Source organism: Pleurodeles waltl, chromosome 10 (genome assembly GCF_031143425.1).
Source record: "Pleurodeles waltl isolate 20211129_DDA chromosome 10, aPleWal1.hap1.20221129, whole genome shotgun sequence".
Taxonomy (NCBI): Eukaryota; Metazoa; Chordata; class Amphibia; order Caudata; family Salamandridae; genus Pleurodeles; species Pleurodeles waltl.
Genome location: NC_090449.1, coordinates 571,312,063 through 571,334,569, shown reverse-complemented (window position 1 = coordinate 571,334,569; position 22,507 = coordinate 571,312,063). Strand labels below are relative to the sequence as shown.

Genomic DNA, 22,507 nt, shown 5'->3' with positions numbered 1-22,507 from the left:
GTGCAGGGTCTCTCCCAGGCGTCGGGACTTTAGGTTTCAAAGAGTCGCGGTCAGGGGAAGCCTCGGGATTCCCTCTGCAGGCGGCGCTGTGGGGGCTCAGGGGGGACAGGTTTTGGTACTCACAGTATCAGAGTAGTCCTGGGGTCCCTCCTGAGGTGTTGGATCGCCACCAGCCGAGTCGGGGTCGCCGGGTGCAGTGTTGCAAGTCTCACGCTTCTTGCGGGGAGCTTGCAGGGTTCTTTTTAAAGCTGCTGGAAACAAAGTTGCAGCTTTTCTTGGAGCAGGTCCGCTGTCCTCGGGAGTTTCTTGTCTTTTCGAAGCAGGGGCAGTCCTCAGAGGATGTCGAGGTCGCTGGTCCCTTTGGAAGGCGTCGCTGGAGCAGGATCTTTGGAAGGCAGGAGACAGGCCGGTGAGTTTCTGGAGCCAAGGCAGTTGTCGTCTTCTGGTCTTCCTCTGCAGGGGTTTTCAGCTAGGCAGTCCTTCTTCTTGTAGTTGCAGGAATCTAATTTTCTAGGGTTCAGGGTAGCCCTTAAATACTAAATTTAAGGGCGTGTTTAGGTCTGGGGGGTTAGTAGCCAATGGCCACTAGCCCTGAGGGTGGGTACACCCTCTTTGTGCCTCCTCCCAAGGGGAGGGGGTCACATCCCTAATCCTATTGGGGGAATCCTCCATCTGCAAGATGGAGGATTTCTAAAAGTTAGAGTCACCTCAGCTCAGGACACCTTAGGGGCTGTCCTGACTGGCCAGTGACTCCTCCTTGTTATTCTCATTATTTTCTCCGGCCTTGCCGCCAAAAGTGGGGCCTGGCCGGAGGGGGCGGGCAACTCCACTAGCTGGAGTGTCCTGCTGGGTTGGCACAAAGGAGGTGAGCCTTTGAGGCTCACCGCCAGGTGTGACAATTCCTGCCTGGGAGAGGTGTTAGCATCTCCACCCAGTGCAGGCTTTGTTACTGGCCTCAGAGTGACAAAGGCACTCTCCCCATGGGGCCAGCAACATGTCTCGGTTTGTGGCAGGCTGCTAAAACTAGTCAGCCTACACAGATAGTCGGTTAAGTTTCAGGGGGCACCTCTAAGGTGCCCTCTGTGGTGTATTTTACAATAAAATGTACACTGGCATCAGTGTGCATTTATTGTGCTGAGAAGTTTGATACCAAACTTCCCAGTTTTCAGTGTAGCCATTATGGTGCTGTGGAGTTCGTGTTTGACAGACTCCCAGACCATATACTCTTATGGCTACCCTGCACTTACAATGTCTAAGGTTTTGTTTAGACACTGTAGGGGTACCATGCTCATGCACTGGTACCCTCACCTATGGTATAGTGCACCCTGCCTTAGGGCTGTAAGGCCTGCTAGAGGGGTGTCTTACCTATACTGCATAGGCAGTGAGAGGCTGGCATGGCACCCTGAGGGGAGTGCCATGTCGACTTACTCGTTTTGTCCTCACTAGCACACACAAGCTGGCAAGCAGTGTGTCTGTACTGAGTGAGGGGTCTCCAGGGTGGCATAAGACATGCTGCAGCCCTTAGAGACCTTCCTTGGCATCAGGGCCCTTGGTACTAGAAGTACCAGTTACAAGGGACTTATCTGGATGCCAGGGTCTGCCAATTGTGGATACAAAAGTACAGGTTAGGGAAAGAACACTGGTGCTGGGGCCTGGTTAGCAGGCCTCAGCACACTTTCAATTGTAAACATAGCGTCAGCAAAGGCAAAAAGTCAGGGGGCAACCATGCCAAGGAGGCATTTCCTTACACAACCCCCCCCCAAACGAAAGAGGATGAGACTAACCTTTCCCAAGAGAGTCTTCATTTTCTAAGTGGAAGAACCTGGAAAGGCCATCTGCATTGGCATGGGCAGTCCCAGGTCTGTGTTCCACTATAAAGTCCATTCCCTGTAGGGAGATGGACCACCTCAACAGTTTAGGATTTTCACCTTTCATTTGCATCAGCCATTTGAGAGGTCTGTGGTCAGTTTGAACTAGGAAGTGAGTCCCAAAGAGGTATGGTCTCAGCTTCTTCAGGGACCAAACCACAGCAAAGGCCTCCCTCTCAATGGCACTCCAACGCTGCTCCCTGGGGAGTAACCTCCTGCTAATGAAAGCAACAGGCTGGTCAAGGCCATCATCATTTGTTTGGGACAAAACTGCCCCTATCCCATGTTCAGAGGCATCAGTCTGCACAATGAACTGCTTAGAATAATCTGGAGCTTTGAGAACTGGTGCTGAGCACATTGCTTGTTTCAGGGTGTCAAAGGCCTGTTGGCAGTCCACAGTCCAGTTCACTTTCTTGGGCATTTTCTTGGAGGTGAGCTCAGTGAGGGCTGTCACAATGGATCCATATCCCTTCACAAACCTCCTGTAGTACCCAGTCAAGCCAAGGAATGCCCTGACTTGAGTCTGGGTTTTTGGAGCTACCCAGTCCAGAATGGTCTGGATCTTGGGTTGGAGTGGCTGAACTTGGCCTCCACCTACAAGGTGGCCCAAGTAAACCACAGTTCCCTGCCCTATCTGGCATTTGGATGCCTTGATAGAGAGGCCTGCAGATTGCAGAGCCTTCAAAACCTTCCTCAGGTGGACCAGGTGATCCTGCCAGGTGGAGCTAAAGACAGCAATATCATCAAGATAAGCTGTGCTAAAGGACTCCAAGCCAGCAAGGACTTGATTCACCAACCTTTGGAAGGTGGCAGGGGCATTCTTTAAACCAAAGGGCATAACAGTAAACTGATAATGCCCATCAGGTGTGGAGAATGCTGTCTTTTCTTTTGCTCCAGGTGCCATTTTTATTTGCCAGTACCCTGCTGTCAAGTCAAAGGTACTTAGAAATTTGGCAGCACCTAATTTATCAATGAGCTCATCAGCTCTTGGAATTGGATGGGCATCTGTCTTGGTGACAGAATTGAGCCCTCTGTAGTCCACACAAAACCTCATCTCTTTCTTTCCATCTTTGGTGTGAGGTTTGGGGACTAAGACCACTGGGCTGGCCCAGGGGCTGTCAGAGCGCTCAATTACTCCCAATTCCAGCATCTTGTGGACTTCCACCTTGATGCTTTCCTTAACATGGTCAGACTGTCTGAAGATTTTGTTTTTGACAGGCATGCTGTCTCCTGTGTCCACATCATGGGTACACAGGGGTGTCTGACCAGGGGTTAGGGAGAAAAGCTCAGGAAACTGTTGTAGGACTCTCCTACAATCAGCTTGCTGTTGGCCAGAGAGGGTGTCTGAGTAGATCACTCCATCTACTGTACCATCTTTTGGGTCTGATGACAGAAGATCAGGGAGAGGTTCACTCTCTGCCTCCTGATCCTCATCTGTTACCATCAACAGATTGACATCAGCCCTGTCGTGGAAGAGCTTAAGGCGGTTTACATGGATCACCCTCTTGGGGCTCCTGCTTGTGCCCAGGTCCACCAAGTAGGTGACCTGACTCTTCCTTTCTAGTACTGGGTAAGGGCCACTCCATTTGTCCTGGAGTGCCCTGGGAGCCACAGGCTCCAGAACCCAGACTTTCTGCCCTGGTTGGAACTCAACCAGTGCAGCCTTTTGGTCATACCAAAACTTCTGGAGCTGTTGGCTGGCCTCAAGGTTTTTGGTTGCCTTTTCCATGTACTCTGCCATTCTAGAGCGAAGGCCAAGTACATAGTCCACTATGTCCTGTTTAGGCTCGTGGAGAGGTCTCTCCCAGCCTTCTTTAACAAGGGCAAGTGGTCCCCTTACAGGATGACCAAACAGAAGTTCAAAGGGTGAGAATCCTACTCCCTTCTGTGGCACCTCTCTGTAAGCGAAAAGCAGACATGGCAAGAGGACATCCCATCTCCTTTTGAGCTTTTCTGGGAGCCCCATGATCATGCCTTTTAATGTCTTGTTGAATCTCTCAACCAAGCCATTAGTTTGTGGATGGTATGGTGTAGTGAATTTATAAGTCACTCCACACTCATTCCACATGTGCTTTAGGTATGCTGACATGAAGTTGGTACCTCTGTCAGACACCACCTCCTTAGGGAAACCCACTCTGGTAAAGATACCAATGAGGGCCTTGGCTACTGCAGGGGCAGTAGTCGACCTAAGGGGAATAGCTTCAGGATACCTGGTAGCATGATCCACTACTACCAGGATATACATATTTCCTGAGGCTGTGGGAGGTTCCAGTGGACCAACTATGTCCACACCCACTCTTTCAAAGGGCACCCCCACCACTGGAAGTGGAATGAGGGGGGCCTTTGGATGCCCACCTGCCTTACCACTGGCTTGACAGGTGGGGCAGGAGAGGCAAAACTCCTTAACCATGTTGGACATATTGGGCCAGTAGAAGTGGTTGACTAACCTCTCCCACGTCTTGGTTTGTCCCAAATGTCCAGCAAGGGGAATGTCATGGGCCAATGTTAGGATGAACTCTCTGAACAGTTGAGGCACTACCACTCTCCTAGTGGCACCAGGTTTGGGGTCTCTGGCCTCAGTGTACAGGAGCCCATCTTCCCAATAGACCCTATGTGTTCCATTTTTCTTGCCTTTGGACTCTTCAGCAGCTTGCTGCCTAAGGCCTTCAAGAGAGGGACAGGTTTCTTGTCCCTTACACAGCTCTTCCCTTGAGGGTCCCCCTGGGCCTAAGAGCTCAACCTGATAAGGTTCAAGCTCCAAAGGCTCAGTTCCCTCAGAGGGCAGAACTTCTTCCTGAGAAGAGAGGTTCCCTTTCTTTTGCTGTGTTGCAGTTGGTTTCCCAACTGACTTTCCTGTTCTCTTGGTAGGCTGGGCCATTTTTCCAGACTCCAGCTCTACTTTTTCACCCTGTGCCTTGCATTGTGCTCTTGTTTTCACACACACCAGTTCAGGGATACCCAGCATTGCTGCATGGGTTTTTAGCTCTACCTCAGCCCATGCTGAGGACTCCAGGTCATTTCCAAGCAGACAGTCCACTGGGATATTTGAGGAGACCACCACCTGTTTCAGGCCATTGACCCCTCCCCATTCTAAAGTAACCATTGCCATGGGATGTACTTTTCTCTGATTGTCAGCGTTGGTGACTGTGTAAGTTTTTCCAGTCAGGTATTGGCCAGGGGAAACCAGTTTCTCTGTCACCATGGTGACACTGGCACCTGTATCCCTCAGGCCCTCTATTCTAGTCCCATTAATTAAGAGTTGCTGTCTGTATTTTTGCATGTTAGGCGGCCAGACAGCTAGTGTGGCTAAATCCACCCCACCCTCAGAAACTAGAGTAGCTTCAGTGTGGACCCTGATTTGCTCTGGGCACACTGTTGATCCCACTTGGAGACTAGCCATACCAGTGTTACCTGGATGGGAGTTTGGAGTGGAACCTTTCTTGGGACAGGCCTTGTCTCCAGTTTGGTGTCCATGCTGTTTACAGCTATGACACCAGGCCTTTTTGGGATCAAAGTTTTTACCCTTGTACCCATTGTTTTGTGAAGAGGCTCTGGGCCCACCCTCCTGTGCAGGTTTTTGGGGGCCTGTAGAAGACTCTTTACTATTTTTAGTTTTGGTTGTCTCATCACCCTTCTGCTGGGGAGTCTTTGTGACCCCTTTCTTTTGGTCACCCCCTGTTGAAGTCTTGGACACCCTTGTCTTGACCCAATGGTCCGCCTTCTTTCCCAATTCTTGGGGAGAAATTGGTCCTAGGTCTACCAGATGCTGATGCAGTTTATCATTGAAACAATTACTTAACAGGTGTTCTTTCACAAATAAATTGTACAGCCCATCATAATTACTTACACCACTGCCTTGAATCCAACCATCTAGTGTTTTCACTGAGTAGTCAACAAAGTCAACCCAGGTCTGGCTCGAGGATTTTTGAGCCCCCCTGAACCTAATCCTGTACTCCTCAGTGGAGAATCCAAAGCCCTCAATCAGGGTACCCTTCATGAGGTCATAAGATTCTGCATCTTGTCCAGAGAGTGTGAGGAGTCTATCCCTACACTTTCCTGTGAACATTTCCCAAAGGAGAGCACCCCAGTGAGATCTGTTCACTTTTCTGGTTACACAAGCCCTCTCAAAAGCTGTGAACCATTTGGTGATGTCATCACCATCTTCATATTTAGTTACAATCCCTTTGGGGATTTTCAACATGTCAGGAGAATCTCTGACCCTATTTATGTTGCTGCCACCATTGATGGGTCCTAGGCCCATCTCTTGTCTTTCCCTCTCTATGGCTAGGATCTGTCTTTCCAAAGCCAATCTTTTGGCCATCCTGGCTAACTGGATGTCCTCTTCACTGGGGCTATCCTCAGTGATTTCAGAGGTGTTGGTCTCTCCTGTGAGGGAACCAGCATCTCTGACTATTATTTTAGGAGTCAGGGTTTGAGGGACCCTGTTCTCCCTAGATAGGACTGGTAGGGGGGAATTGTCCTCCAAGTCACTATCCTCTTCCTCTGAGTTGCCACCCTCAGAGGGGTTGGCCTTTTCAAACTCTGCCAAAAGCTCCTGGAGCTGTATTTTGGTAGGTTTGGGGCCCATTGTTATTTTCTTTAGTTTACAGAGTGACCTTAGCTCTCTCATCTGTAGATGGAGGTAAGGTGTGGTGTCGAGTTCCACCACATTCACATCTGTGCTAGACATTATGCTTCTAAAAGTTGGAATACTTTTTAAGAAACTAAAACTGATTCTAGAATCTAATTCAAACTTTTAACAAACTTTTAAACTCTAAAAGAAATGCTAAACAGGATCTAACACAAGGCCCTAGCAGGTCTTTTAAGAATTTAGAAAACTTTTCAAATTGCAAAAATCAATTTCTAATGACAATTTTGGAATTTGTCGTGTGATCAGGTATTGGCTGAGTAGTCCAGCAAATGCAAAGTCTTGTACCCCACCGCTGATCCACCAATGTAGGAAGTTGCCTCTGTATGTGCTATTTCAAAGTAAGGAATAGCATGCACAGAGTCCAAGGGTTCCCCTTAGAGGTAAAATAGTGGTAAAAATAGATAATACTAATGCTCTATTTTGTGGTAGTGTGGTCGAGCAGTAGGCTTATCCAAGGAGTAGTGTTAAGCATTTGTTGTACATACACATAGACAATAAATGAGGTACACACACTCAGAGACAAATCCAGCCAATAGGTTTTTATATAGAAAAATATCTTTTCTTAGTTTATTTTAAGAACCACAGGTTCAAATTCTACATGTAATATCTCATTCGAAAGGTATTGCAGGTAAGTACTTTAGGAACTTCAAATCATCAAAATTGCATGTATACTTTTCAAGTTATTCACAAATAGCTGTTTTAAAGTGGACACTTAGTGCAATTTTCACAGTTCCTAGGGGAGGTAAGTATTTGTTAGGTTAACCAGGTAAGTAAGACACTTACAGGGCTTAGTTCTTGGTCCAAGGTAGCCCACCGTTGGGGGTTCAGAGCAACCCCAAAGTCACCACACCAGCAGCTCAGGGCCGGTCAGGTGCAGAGTTCAAAGTGGTGCCCAAAACACATAGGCTAGAATGGAGAGAAGGGGGTGCCCCGGTTCCGGTCTGCTTGCAGGTAAGTACCCGCGTCTTCGGAGGGCAGACCAGGGGGGTTTTGTAGGGCACCGGGGGGGACACAAGTCCACACAGAAATTTCACCCTCAGCAGCGCGGGGGCGGCCGGGTGCAGTGTAGGAACAGGCGTCGGGTTCGCAATGTTAGTCTATGAGAGATCTCGGGATCTCTTCAGCGCTGCAGGCAGGCAAGGGGGGGATTCCTCGGGGAAACCTCCACTTGGGCAAGGGAGAGGGACTCCTGGGGGTCACTTCTCCAGTGAAAGTCCGGTCCTTCAGGTCCTGGGGGCTGCGGGTGCAGGGTCTCTCCCAGGCGTCGGGACTTTAGGTTTCAAAGAGTCGCGGTCAGGGGAAGCCTCGGGATTCCCTCTGCAGGCGGCGCTGTGGGGGCTCAGGGGGGACAGGTTTTGGTACTCACAGTATCAGAGTAGTCCTGGGGTCCCTCCTGAGGTGTTGGATCGCCACCAGCCGAGTCGGGGTCGCCGGGTGCAGTGTTGCAAGTCTCACGCTTCTTGCGGGGAGCTTGCAGGGTTCTTTTTAAAGCTGCTGGAAACAAAGTTGCAGCTTTTCTTGGAGCAGGTCCGCTGTCCTCGGGAGTTTCTTGTCTTTTCGAAGCAGGGGCAGTCCTCAGAGGATGTCGAGGTCGCTGGTCCCTTTGGAAGGCGTCGCTGGAGCAGGATCTTTGGAAGGCAGGAGACAGGCCGGTGAGTTTCTGGAGCCAAGGCAGTTGTCGTCTTCTGGTCTTCCTCTGCAGGGGTTTTCAGCTAGGCAGTCCTTCTTCTTGTAGTTGCAGGAATCTAATTTTCTAGGGTTCAGGGTAGCCCTTAAATACTAAATTTAAGGGCGTGTTTAGGTCTGGGGGGTTAGTAGCCAATGGCCACTAGCCCTGAGGGTGGGTACACCCTCTTTGTGCCTCCTCCCAAGGGGAGGGGGTCACATCCCTAATCCTATTGGGGGAATCCTCCATCTGCAAGATGGAGGATTTCTAAAAGTTAGAGTCACCTCAGCTCAGGACACCTTAGGGGCTGTCCTGACTGGCCAGTGACTCCTCCTTGTTATTCTCATTATTTTCTCCGGCCTTGCCGCCAAAAGTGGGGCCTGGCCGGAGGGGGCGGGCAACTCCACTAGCTGGAGTGTCCTGCTGGGTTGGCACAAAGGAGGTGAGCCTTTGAGGCTCACCGCCAGGTGTGACAATTCCTGCCTGGGAGAGGTGTTAGCATCTCCACCCAGTGCAGGCTTTGTTACTGGCCTCAGAGTGACAAAGGCACTCTCCCCATGGGGCCAGCAACATGTCTCGGTTTGTGGCAGGCTGCTAAAACTAGTCAGCCTACACAGATAGTCGGTTAAGTTTCAGGGGGCACCTCTAAGGTGCCCTCTGTGGTGTATTTTACAATAAAATGTACACTGGCATCAGTGTGCATTTATTGTGCTGAGAAGTTTGATACCAAACTTCCCAGTTTTCAGTGTAGCCATTATGGTGCTGTGGAGTTCGTGTTTGACAGACTCCCAGACCATATACTCTTATGGCTACCCTGCACTTACAATGTCTAAGGTTTTGTTTAGACACTGTAGGGGTACCATGCTCATGCACTGGTACCCTCACCTATGGTATAGTGCACCCTGCCTTAGGGCTGTAAGGCCTGCTAGAGGGGTGTCTTACCTATACTGCATAGGCAGTGAGAGGCTGGCATGGCACCCTGAGGGGAGTGCCATGTCGACTTACTCGTTTTGTCCTCACTAGCACACACAAGCTGGCAAGCAGTGTGTCTGTGCTGAGTGAGGGGTCTCCAGGGTGGCATAAGACATGCTGCAGCCCTTAGAGACCTTCCTTGGCATCAGGGCCCTTGGTACTAGAAGTACCAGTTACAAGGGACTTATCTGGATGCCAGGGTCTGCCAATTGTGGATACAAAAGTACAGGTTAGGGAAAGAACACTGGTGCTGGGGCCTGGTTAGCAGGCCTCAGCACACTTTCAATTGTAAACATAGCGTCAGCAAAGGCAAAAAGTCAGGGGGCAACCATGCCAAGGAGGCATTTCCTTACACAGTCCCTCAGTGCTTTCAAGTGAGCAGGATAGAACCTGTATCAAAGGGATCAGTAAAGACTGTGGGATTCCTTAGTTCAATTCAAAAAGCTTGTGCTCTTCCCAAACTGGATGATAATATACCAGTCTCAATCCCTAAAAGCTCTGCTAAACCCTTTTCTATTCTGAGTGGGTTTGATAACAATATGGACATACACACACTAAAAGAGCAGTTTTGGCAGATTAAAAGGCAGATATCAGACTTCTATGATGAATATGTTGTAACATACACAAGAAATCTTGCACATGGGCTCTTTTCATCAATGCATATTTCACTGTTGGCAGAACCAGACATTCTGTTTATCTGTAAGGTAGAAGAAGTAACAGAGCAGCTGATGGAAACTACTGCAAGGCAATTTGAAAACCTGAAAAAAGAAAATGATCACCAGCTTTGGCTTAAAGAACAGTATGCTACTTTGTGTGCCTCTCCAAAGACTTCTATCGAGCAGATTGTCCCTTCTATTTATGACAGTCAAAAGACAGCTCCAGTTATAAATATATCAGCCTCTTCCTCAGACTCTCTCTCAGCCTGTAGTTCTCCAGTGAAAATTCCTGTACAGTTGACTGAATCTCTGACATCTCTGAGAGATTTGACACCTCTTGATTCAAAGGATGGATCAGAGTCTTCAGAAGGAAGTGTCTCAGCCCCTCTATCAGAACAAATAAAGCCAAAGGAAGAAGAGAGTTCTGATACAGACTACAATAGCTGCACCTTAAGAAACCAAGATGTTACTTTTCTGGAGATTAATGGCAAGTTGTGCAACAGTGTTGAAGAATCTGAATCTAGTGATGACAGTGGTTCCTGCCTTGCCGTGAACAAACCTGCAGATAGTGCTGTTCAAATGGCGCACACACCAGAATTTTCAGATTGTGGGGATACTCCTGCCCTTTCAAACAATATCATAGAATTTTCAGATAATGAAGAGACAGTTTCTGTTTCAAGTGAATTAATGGATTTTTCTGACCGTGAAGAAATACCCGCAATTACTAAGAATGTAATGGACTTCTCAGAAAGTTTAAAAATCTCTTCTGTGTCAAAGCAAACCGTGGAGAATTCAGACAAGGAAGAAAGCCAGCAATCTGAAACTGAACAGCCTGCCATAAGAAATGAGAGCCTTCTCCTAGAACAGGACACAGTTGCAGCCTCAACCACTGATTCTGAGTTGCTGTTCCCTGCCACTGCGTTTCCTGTTTCCAGTTCAACGGTTAGTGAAGAACAGATCTCTGATCTACCGGTATCTGATTTTGATGTAAAATCAGCCACACCAATGCCACCTGCTGTGTCTCTGAAATTAAAGACTCCTGAAAACCAGCAATCTGAAACCGAAGCTCAAGTACTGAAAGATATAATATGTCCCACTAAAACTAAAGACTTGAATTTGAATCTTGTATTCGAAGATCTGATGATAAGTACTGTTCTTAGTGTTTTATTGCAAGAAACCATCATCAATTCAAAGGCTAGAGCTGAAAATTTAGGTAACAGTGTAAAGGTGATTTCTGAAGAGACTCCAGTTCTATTTCTTTCCAAAGAACAACCTTTCAATATTAACAGAGTTGAAGATCAACTACCTGTAGTAGAAACACCTTGCAAAGAAACCATTTCTGATACCACGAACACGCCACAGAGCACTTGCAATGAAGAAATCCCAGTCTTGTCTGAAGATCACCCTAAAGAATTAGTTTGTGGAACTTCTACATTTTCAGATGTTAATCCAGTTTCTAAAGACATGAAAACTCTTATTCCTCCTGAATTTGATACTCCGAAGTCATCCAAGATGAAAGAAAATTCTGACTTTTTCATGTTTACCTTGAGAACACCAGTTACCCATGTCTCCCAAGTCTCTATGCTTTGCAAGCCTCAGACAACAATCGATGCAAATACTGCTGCAGAAACAGACAAATCCTGCTTGTCAGAAGGTGTTACAGACCTGACAGTTACTAATACACCAATCAGCTCCTCCAAAGAGGAAAGTATTGAACAGGAAACTAATGTCATAAAGATAACTGCCCGTAATGCCATTCCAGATCTCCTTGCTCCTGAATCTACTTCACCAGAAACCAACTCCATGCACTCCTCCCATATCAATCGAACAATAGAGAGGAAAGACATCGGAGCCCATATGGGTATTAATACATGCTTTGCTCATTGGAAGTTTCACCTATGGCAGGACTGTAAACTTATCCACCAAGGTTGGTGTTGGATGTTCTTGCTGTGGCTGTTCCTCTTCAACTTTTTTCAGCCAAAGGATCGCCTTCTCTTCTTGAGCAGACTGGTGGGAGGGGGTATACTGTTACGACTCGGTCGTCCCATTTCCAGGGGGCGCTGTAAGGGGACTGTCGGAAGCCTGGGAATCACCTTGAACACCTATCTAGAGTCCCTTGCTGACTCCTGTTTGTTTCTCTTTTCTCCATGGTACACTTGTGTAGGACTACATTTGCTTCTTGGGACTGCAAATCCCATAATGCACAGCTTGGTAGTCAGGAAAACCCGGATTCTGTTTCCCATTGTTTTCAATGGGAGAAGTCCAGTTGCTCCTTTTCACTGGATCCTCTCCTCCAGGACTTGCAAGTGTCCGAAACCACACACACCTGAAACCTCTCCTGTGCAGCCCAGCTTGGAACTGCTTATAAGCAGCCATTTCCTCAAGCTCCCCGTCGTGCATCGGACTTCAATTCCTTTGTGTTACAGACCCCTTGTCGGATGGTGTTCCAGTTTTGTTCCTGTTCTGTTCCAGCCTGATCCTGTTTCCTGTTTCTCTGCCCTGCTCCTGATTGTTCCAGCCAGAGTCTGCTCCCTACTTCTTAGCCTTGTACCTGTTTGTTTCTTCCAAAGCCTGCTCCCTGTTTCTCTGCCCTGCTCCTGCCTTGTTTCAGCCTGAACCTTCTCTCTGTTTCCCAGTCCTGTTTACTGCTCATTTCCTACTCCCTGTATTCCAGTCCTGTCCTTGCCTGTTCCAGCCAGAGCCTGTTCTCAGTTTCCCAGTCCTGTCTCTGTCTGTGCCAGCCAGAAGTTTGCGCCCTGTTTTCAAGTCCTAGTCCCGCCTTTGCTTCAGCCTGAGCCTGTTCCTAGTTCTTGCCTCTGCCTCTTTGTTCCCTTCTGTTTCTGTTTCTTCTTGGTTCTTTGTGTCTGGTAAGTGTTCTATCAGTCTTCACCAGTGTATACGTGTCCTCCTGTGTACTGGGGTTGGCTCCTGGTTTCCAGGAGGCAATTCCAGCCCCCATCCTTGTCCAGTGTTATACGTTGTATTTCGTGCCTAACAGTGACAGTGTGCTATTGCTGTTTTCTCAGGAATCGCCACTGTGTTTCCAGCTGGACCCACAAGAGCGTGTCCTGTGTATGTAAGTACTATCCTTGTTTGTGCTCTAGGGTCCAGAGACAGAATCACTTCTGCTGCCTCCTTTCTATGGGGCTGGCAGGGTGACTATCTGTAAGAGCAAACTGCACAGAGGCATTGAGATTCCCTGTCACTGTGGGAGGTTCTGCGCCTTACTCTGTGTACAACCCCAGCGTGTTTGTCCACTGGTAATCCGTTTCCTGTTTGTTCACACAAGGGTTGCTCTGCTTTTACTTTCCTGTTTCCTGTGCATATCCATAGCTGTCCTTTCCGTGTATGCCTTTAGCTGCTCTTCTGCCCCAGTACACTACCTCTGTAGGATATTCGGTGACCTCAAGGGGTGTCCCAACCAAAGTCCTGATCAGCCCTGCCCGAAACCGTGACATGATCTGGCGTTCAGAGACCCCACCAGATGTTGCACCACCAGGGATATGCCCTGCTGTTCCAGTCATGTCCAGAGGCGCAGAGCCTCTTGACAAAGGGTCCAGAACCCCACCCCACCCTGCTTGTTGCAGTACCACATATCGGTGGTGTCCATGAAAACCTGCACTGTCTTTCCCTTGACAGGGGGAAGAAATGCTTTCAGTGCCAGCCGGATCGCATGAGGCTCCAACAGATTGATGTGGAATCTGGATTCTGCCGAAGACCAGATGCCTCTGATGTTCACCTCTCCCGGGTGACCACCCCCTGGTAGGGAGACAAGACAGCCTGGGGCGAGCCCACCATCAATAGTCAGTCATCAAGATAGGGGTAGTCTGAAACCCCTGATTCTCGTGGTGAACACCCGAGGGGCGCTGTTAAGGCCTAAGGGGAGAATGGTGAGCTGAAAGTGCTTGTGTCCTACTGTAAACCTCAGGTAATATCTGTGGGCAGGCTGGACAAGGATATGATAATAAGCATCTTGCAAGCCTAACACTACCATCCAGTCTCCTGGATTCAGTGCAGATAGAACCCTAAGCCAGTGTGAGCATCTTGATTTTCTCCTTCTTGAGGAAGAGATTGAGGGATCAAAGGTCTAGGATAGGGCAAAGGCCCTTGACCTTTTTGGGAACTAGGAAGCAGCGGGTGTAACAACCACAACAGGCTTCTGGCACCGGAACCCTCTCTATGGTTCAGTTGGCCAAGAGAGCCATAACTTTCTCACGGACAAGGGACGAGTGATCCTCCTTTATCTGATCGTAGGATGATGGCATTTAACAAGGGGTTGTCTCGAATTGGAGGGAGTGGCGCCTTCGGACTATCTGCAAAAACCCACCTGTCTGCCATGATGGACGGCTAGCGGAGCAGGTGATTGCGGATCCTGCCTCCTACTGGTCCTTGATGAGAGAGAGTCACTGTAGGAAGGGTTAGATGCTGCTGCAAGAGTTGGGGGTGGCGGACTGGCAAGACCACTGAATCCCTGTGATGGATCCCACATCCTCAGCCACGCAGAGGCAGGATAGCATGCGCAGCAAGGTGGCTGGACAGGAACGGATGCAGTTGGACACCCCTTCTGTAGCCACGAAGGGACGAAAGGCAGACTGGAGGGGGGACATGGAGCTGCCTGGACACCTAAGGACCTGACCAGCTCCTCGAAGCACTTGAGTGCTGATTCTGCCTTGTGTCCAAAGAGACAGGTGCCATCAAAGGACATGTCCATCAAAGAGTCTTGGACATCCCCTGAAAAGTCAGACGATCTCAGCCAAGTATGGCACCTTAAGGCCAATGTTGTTGAAACTGTTTTGTCTAGTGAGTCAATCGTGTCCAGTCCACAACGAATCGTGAACTTTGCTGCATATCCCCCAACGGCAAAAGCCTGAGAGAGTACAGCCCGGGCCTCCTCTAGGACCGCTAGCAGCACTTGCGCAACCAATACCAACAGAGTGTGGGAATAACATCCCAAAAGGCATGAGGTGTTCACAGACCTCAATGCAGGTCTGTCGGAAGAAAAAATCTTCTTCCCAAGTGTGTCCAGCCTTTTGGATTCCCTATCTTGGGGTGTGGAAGGGAACGCACCATGGGAGATAGGGGCTTGGGTAGCCAAGCTCTCTGGGTGTGGGGTTGCATCAGAAAACTTAGGTCGATGGAGCAGGGCTATGGCAGCAGGCAATAGTCCTGTTCACAGAAGCCCCTGTGCTGGGTTTGCACTATGTACCCAGTAGGACATCTGTAAGGGCATCACTGAATGGGAGCAGGGGTTTGAAGGATAAAGCTCCACGTTGAAGCACCTCTTTCAGACAACTCAAGGTCCAGGACCGAAGAAAACTCAAGGTCCAGGACCTCAACTGCTCTTTGCACCACCGTTCAATTTGAAGCTCCCTCCTCCATAGCCACGGTAGGGAGAGAAAAATGCCAGTATCGAGAGAGGTATCAAGTTCACTGGCTTCACCCAAGTCTGAACGCCAGTCCATATATTCTTCAGGGTGCTGGTATTCTAAAGAGTCCAGGGACTCCTCCAACTCATATCCGAGGCCATAAGCAAAAGGCTCAGGATCTGACCTGGGAGACACAGCTCCCATCGGAATCGGCATCATACGAAGCCCATCCGGCTCCATGATGGAGTCACGAATTACAATGGGATCGACGCCACCCTGGGGGGGGACATATCTTTGGGGGCCCCTCGGTCTTGGGGCTGGACTTGGCGCAGACCATGACGGTGCCTCTTCTGACCTAGCGGTGCCGAAAGGCTCTCTAGCAGGGGCGGAATGCCTAAAAATGAGGTGCATGGCCTCATAAAATTCTCAAAGTTGGGCAGGGATCACTCTGGCTCCCAGAAACTCAGGGTGGCATGGAGTCGGCCCAGGCACAGGTTCCTTGGATGAGGTCTACAGTGCCGATGCTCCCTCGTCTCATCAGCAAATGGATGAGAAGGCAAAGCATGCTTCGGCTTCTTCTTCTTCAGAATGTCCTGAGGAATTAGAGTGGGATGATGATGGCTTCAAGCTCCGCGAATGATCTCAGGACCTGCCACGCAGCCGAGATCTCGACGTGTTCTGAGCCAAAAGTCGGGCTGCCATCAGCTTTAGGGACTGCTCCCTCAAAGCCTTCGGACTCATGGCCTGACATTCAAAGCACAACTTTGGGTCGTATTCGCGCTCCAGACACCAAAGGCACACCAGCGGCACACGGATCTGTCACCAGCATTGCCCACTGACAGAAACCACAGAACTTCAATATGGGCTTCGTAGATGACATCCTTTATGAACCACAAGTACAGGAACCCAAAAAAGTCTTGACAAAAAGCTGAAAAAATCCAGTCAAAAATTGACTGAGGGGCAGCTCTCTTCAGATCAGCACTTGCTGGCGCTGAAAGAAAAGAATTGACGGGTGTGTACCGAGGTTGCACTTATATAGGACTGAAATGCCATATCCGGCATGAACAACACAGACGATGGATGAGAAGTCAATTGATGCCACCTAGCAACGCACAGGAGTACTGCTTACTGAAATCTTCTGGATTCAGTTTGATTTCTTGTGAGAATTCAAAGGTAAGGAATCTGCAACTAGAAGTCTCTATCAGATTAGCTCATTCACTGCAGTATTTTTTCCTTGCGTTCTGGGGCTTGTTTTTATAATGGGTTAAACATGACTACAAATCCCAGAATGTAATTAAAATGTGGGATTGGATGAACTACTCACACATGGAACTCGGAAACTCGAGTGCTCTGCTTTGTGGAATTTAAAAGCTACTTTCTCATGAAGAAAGAATGGGCACTAATGCCTGTGACGGTCGATACCGTTTTTAAAGGGCCTCCTCTTAGATAGTAGATCTTATACTGTTATAATGTGCCATACCTGGGTATCTTATACCATCCAAGTTTTTTCACTTTGCTTTCTGGGACCTGTAATCCTTTTCCCCCCATTATTAGATTAGGACTACAAACCCAGAATGCAAAGCAAAAAAAAACTGAACAAGATGAACTACTAGGACACTGACCGTGGAAAATGGAGGTCTCTGGATTAACAGTAGGTGGTTACAGATTAAACTCTTACCTTAAACATGAACACACAACAGATTCTACTTAATGTAACAAAGACACATAGCTGCCAATGGATTCCATGCTTGTATGGTGCCTCAATTAGTTTGCATTGTAGTTAACGGTTCCTTGCTTTCTGGATTTACAGAATTATTGTTCCAATTATAGCTTTGCACTTTCCAGTATCTAAGTACTTCTGACTAAATAACACCGAATCGCTGCAGGTATCACATAATGCCTGGGACCTACTGGCAGCTGTGTAGATAAGAAGAATTTATTGTGTTTCGATAGTTAAATGAGGCACACTAGTAGACTAACCTTCCTTATTATTTGTAGTTCTGAGGTCAGTACTAGCCTGTAATTAATAAAAGATAAAGATGACAGAACATGCCTGTCATTGTTTATTACAGGCGACTTCTAACATGCGCTTTCATGAGTATCATGCAGAGTAAAGAGAGGATGCAGACAGAGAGAGAGAGAATTTTACATTACAACTAACGGGTCTGAGCCTATGTATATTCAACAAAAAAAAGTTGTACATAGGAGCCAATGCCTAACAACCAATATTTGTTTGTTTACATAGTAGCAAAGGGATGCTGGAGTCAGAGTAAACAATAATCATGTTGAAAAATCCCTTGTACTCTTTCACACTGCGCTGTTAGGTTCACGTTAAAAGGATCACGTTATAATCGATAAATATCCAAAGGACTCAAAATGTGCTTTCAAAGGTGTTCAACAATCACTATATGCATCAGAAAACAGTAATTCCCACACGTAGGAATTTCTCCTATCTCCGTTTGAAGACACCATCAACAGACGTGCCCGGCCACCAGAAGCTCAGAAATAGACGCAACGCAAAAATGCTCTCCTATATTAAAATAAAGCAATTATCTGTTGCAGTGTCCGGGTTATAGACCAATTTACCTAATAAATTCAGACATTAAGATCCTTGCCAAAATCCTGGAGAACTGCCTGAAGCGGATCCTGTCGGCACTGATCCACCCTGCTCAAATGGACTTTGTTCTTCAGGCTCTTCTCTTTTCACTTGCGATCTTTTTACCACATCATATTGCAGACACAACCCAACAAGAACGAGAAAGGGGCCATTTCCTAGGAACTGAGAAATGTTCTGATGAGTTTGAAAGGGGATATATTTTTCGAGTGTTAGCAAAAGTAGGAGTTGGTGACGGTTTCCTTGCAGTATAAAATGGCTATATTTCTCTGCTGCTGAATATCAGACGAGGGCCTAGACAGGTTTGCCCCTTGTCTCCGCTGCTTTCCATCCTAGCACTGTATCTGCTGGTTGCAGCGATACAGGATAATATCGCGATCAGAGATTTCCAGGCAACAGGAGGAAAGCATAACGTTCTCTTTTATGCTGATCATATTTTGGTGACTCTATCGGACCGCATCAATCTATAGTGGTCTTTACCGTCTTAATTTCAGAGGTCTTTGTTTTTTCAGGATACCGAATAAAGTGGGACAAGTACGAGGCTCTCCCATTAACCCCTGTAACGACCAGTGCTTCGCTTGGATATTCACAATTTAAATGAAAGGACAATGACCTGAAATACTTTGAACAGAGAAGTACATAACGTGATGCAAGATATTCTGGTCTCATTAATCAAAGATTCAGAGAGCTATAACAGACTGATCCATTTTGACGTTTTCCTTATAGGGGAGGGTACAAATATTTAAAATAAACATTATGCCCCTACTGAACTATCTCTTTACTATGCTCCCACTATGGATCACATGCAATTTGCTCCACACATTATACAAACTATGAACATATTTCCAATGGCAAGGCAGTAAACTCAGACTCAAACTAACTAACCTTCACGCCTCCAATGAGGATGGATGTCTCTCTCTCTGCCCCATGAAAAAAACCTACTTGTTATCTGTCCAGATAGCACAGCTCAGTTATCATATTCATACTTTACTGTAAACTTCATACTGGGTTAAGACAGAGAATGGGATATTAGGAGACTATGAGAGTAAAGGGTTAATGTACACAAAAGTTCTATGGGACAACAAAAAATATGAGCCCAATCGACCATGCAAACGCATACGGATAGCAAAGATGCATGCTAAATAAAAAATCAGCAGCTTCATGCACAGGTGGAGGTGTATCTTGGGCAATAGGATGACCCACGTAGGGAGCGCAGAATAGAATTGGTCTGACTTTGAGTTAAAGGGGATCTCCACAATAGATCAACTAATCCTGGGAGATAGACTCAGACATTTGCGGAGATGCAGGCCAAGTTTAACTTTCTTCCTAGATAACGTTGCGACTTTCTAAGACTTAGAAACTGTGTCAGAGAAACTCTGGGCTCAGGATCCATAATAAGTAATAAGATTCCCCGATCTGGGCTATCTTGTCATATGTGGCACATATAAAAAGGTGGAGTCCCGATTATTTAATCTAATCACATATATTTGTTTTTGTGTCCGGATTATACAAGCTAATTGCAGATCATTTGTTTTTGCCACCCACAACTGAAGACCTAATGTGGTGCTGGTCACATAGGTTGGTGTTTTGCTATTCAGAAGACTGGTATGATATGCTGTTGCACACAACATAAACCTAGGAGAGGCCTGATTTAAGTTTAGCCATTATATGATCCTTCACAAATGACACTGATCTCCATATAGACTGGGTACGGCCACCTCAATCAGGAACACTAAGGGCCTCGTTTACAAGAATCTGACACATCGGCTCTGATGCATTAGATTTCTTGTCCTGCCTGCGACCTCCTAGCAAGGCCATGGATGCGCTGTATTTACAATACAAAGCCCCATGGAGCTCGTTTTCACAGGTGCGTCAGAAATTCTGCATCTGTGGTGCTAAACTCGGACATTGCTGGACTAGCATAAAAAAATTACGCTACTCCAGCAATGCCAATGAGAAAAGTCCTGGGTCAGTTTTACGCCTGCGCTGATGCATTGAAGTTGCCGAATGACGAGATGAAATGTAAATTTCACTGCATCAGTTCTGTGTGGCTTTTCTCATGGGAATGCATGCCTTACATACATTATACTTGGTGCAGGTATAATGTGACACAAGGCTTTACAAACTGTCACATTGGACCCAATAGCAAATCTAAGTCATCTGAAGTCCAACACTGTCCTACTGTTGCATAAACTAGAGTAGGAATAGTTTATTTAATATTCTTAGACTCCAAAAGATTTTATAATATGGGTTAAATAGATTTTATAGAATTGTTTGTTTTTATGTATTATACTATTTGTGTTTATTTTCAAATTTATTTTAATAATTATAGCATTTTTAGTAAATCTATTTTTGGGGCTTGAAATGTTTATATGTTTCTGGTTTTATTATATATATATATATATATATATATATATATATATAACCTAAGACAAGTCACTACTAGGTAGTTATAGTTAGGATTGCTTTTTCATGGGAAAAGTGTTTTTTGTGTTACTAACATCTTTGACACAGTTTGATGAATCTCCACAAAACTTTTCAAAAAGGTGCTACCTTTTGACTAATGCATGGAAAGTTTCTGGGTGCTCTATCAAGCAGGGGCAAAGAAAGAATGGGGTCCCAAACACAAAATACCCATGTATTCTCCATAGACGTCTTTAAGACAGGCTACTACAAAAAACTACTGAACGGAACTACACCAAATTTGTCAGGATGCTAGATCATGGTCCACAGATTGCGATTTAATTTAAATTGGTTCAGTAGTATTTGAGAAGTTAAGGTTGAAAAATGATTGTATATCTGTACAGCTGGGTCCAAGAGAGGCACTAGAGACTCTTGCGGGAGTGCCATTTTAAACATGGAGCATTTTGATTGGCCCAGGGAGCTTTATTTCCCTTGAGTCATCTAGCTCACATGGGAGTCAGACTCTGGCAGGAACGAGTGCTCTGTTTGGCTGAAAGCAACATGTGAAAAATGTTGCCGGTAACCATTGCAGAACTCAGGGACTTAGTGCCCTGTCCTGAAGTAAAAAAAAACAAAATTAGTATACAGGGGCAGGGTAAGGATACCATGACCCCCTGGACCACATGAGTGGAACTCAAAGGGGCCCTTCCAGGGCCAAAAACAAACTGTCAGAAAATTCCACCATCTTTGGGCACTCCAGGAGGATAAAAAAAGTGATGAGTGAGCTGCATTTATTAGGTTTATGCCCTGGGAAGCCTGCCTGGGGGCTGTATTCATAAAGGGGAGGGGGACTGCGTGACCTCCATTCCCAAGCCATTATAGACCCTGGGGAGTCCACTCCAGGCCGTAATCATTTAAAAAGGGAAGGGGCCCTGCGGCCCGTCCTCAGCAAGCTATTAAAGGCCCTGGAGAGCCCACAGCAGGGAAATAAATTTGCAGGTAAGGGGAGAGGAGCTGCGTGGCCTCCCTCTCCAGGCCTCCAAAGACCTCAGAGAGACCACTTTCTGGACCAAATTTAGTGTATAAATGAAGAGGGGCCATGTGACCCCCTTCCCTGAGTCTCTAAAGCCCCAGGGATCCCTCCCCCAGGCCTGAATGTTTTCAAAATGTGGAGGGGTCTGCGTGGCCCCCCTCTTAGAGCCCCTAAACGCTCTGTGGAGCCATCACTAATTTAATCATCCAATGCGTGAGTGTTTGCTTTATAGTTTACATAGTGGTAGGTAACTGCCATTTTACTTCTCCACTTATTTTTTACAGCATCTTTCCAGCTAATTGGTGTAAGTGTTTACAGGACTCATGTGGTCCTAATTCATCGTAGCTGTGTAGAGGTTTTGAACATGTTATAAATCTTTGCATTGAAGAGTAACCCAGTGTGCAGGTAATTAGCTGACGACTTGTGTTCAGCATATTCTACACAGGTTTTTTGGCGCTGCAGAAAAACTTTGAAACAGGGCAAAGATTCTAAGTACTACATACTGAGTTTGTAGGCATCCTTGAGTTATTAGACAGAATAGTCCCAGGGTAACAATTTTGCCATAAAATAGAAGACTGTGTGCACCAGATATTAACCTATTTACATGTGCTTCTTTTGCTTCAGAAGATGGGCTATCTGTACAGTTTCACCACTGTGTGAAGGCTGCAGGCAGTATGATCTTTACCACCTTCAGACCTTGATTATTTTAAGTAAATAGCAACCTTTTTGGCAAGTGTTGCACAGAGTGTAAACTGTTCTTAGGAGATTCTTTTTAATACTCTGTAGTATATTTCTCAGGAGAGTTTCACTGTCTGCAAACAGTGTGGTCCAGAGTAAGCGCTCTCCATTGAGTGAACACTGTTTGCAGTACTCACTTTTCTACTCATATCAACGTTATTTCTTAATGTAGGTTCAGTAACTGTCAGGAGTTTGTTACAGATAAAAGCTGTCTGTGGTAGGGCATTCATTTTGGAACTTGGAGCATTTGGAGGGACTTGACTTCCTCTGAACACTTTTCTACTTTTTGAACATTGTGTACAGTGAGGATTCGCCATATATCTATGGTTGATTGTTAAAGTGAACTAGGCTACCGTGAAGTGTATTGTATAGGGTCAATGCTGCACATAACCCATGATTGCTACACCTAAAAGAGTTGTATCTGTGATGCCACTAATGATGCTTTAAACTATTCTGAGCTATTTTGTAGTTACTTTCGTATCTCTAATGCCATACATGTTTATAGAGCAATGTGTGCAAAAGAAGTCAGGATGATGTCGT

At 46.7% G+C, this 22,507-nt stretch overlaps 1 protein-coding gene across 2 annotated transcripts in view; it reads left to right on the top strand.

The window, feature by feature from the left end:
• HHATL (hedgehog acyltransferase like) overlaps positions 1-22,507 on the top strand; it is a 337,378-nt gene that overhangs the window by 28,946 nt on the left and 285,925 nt on the right. The window lies entirely within an intron of this gene.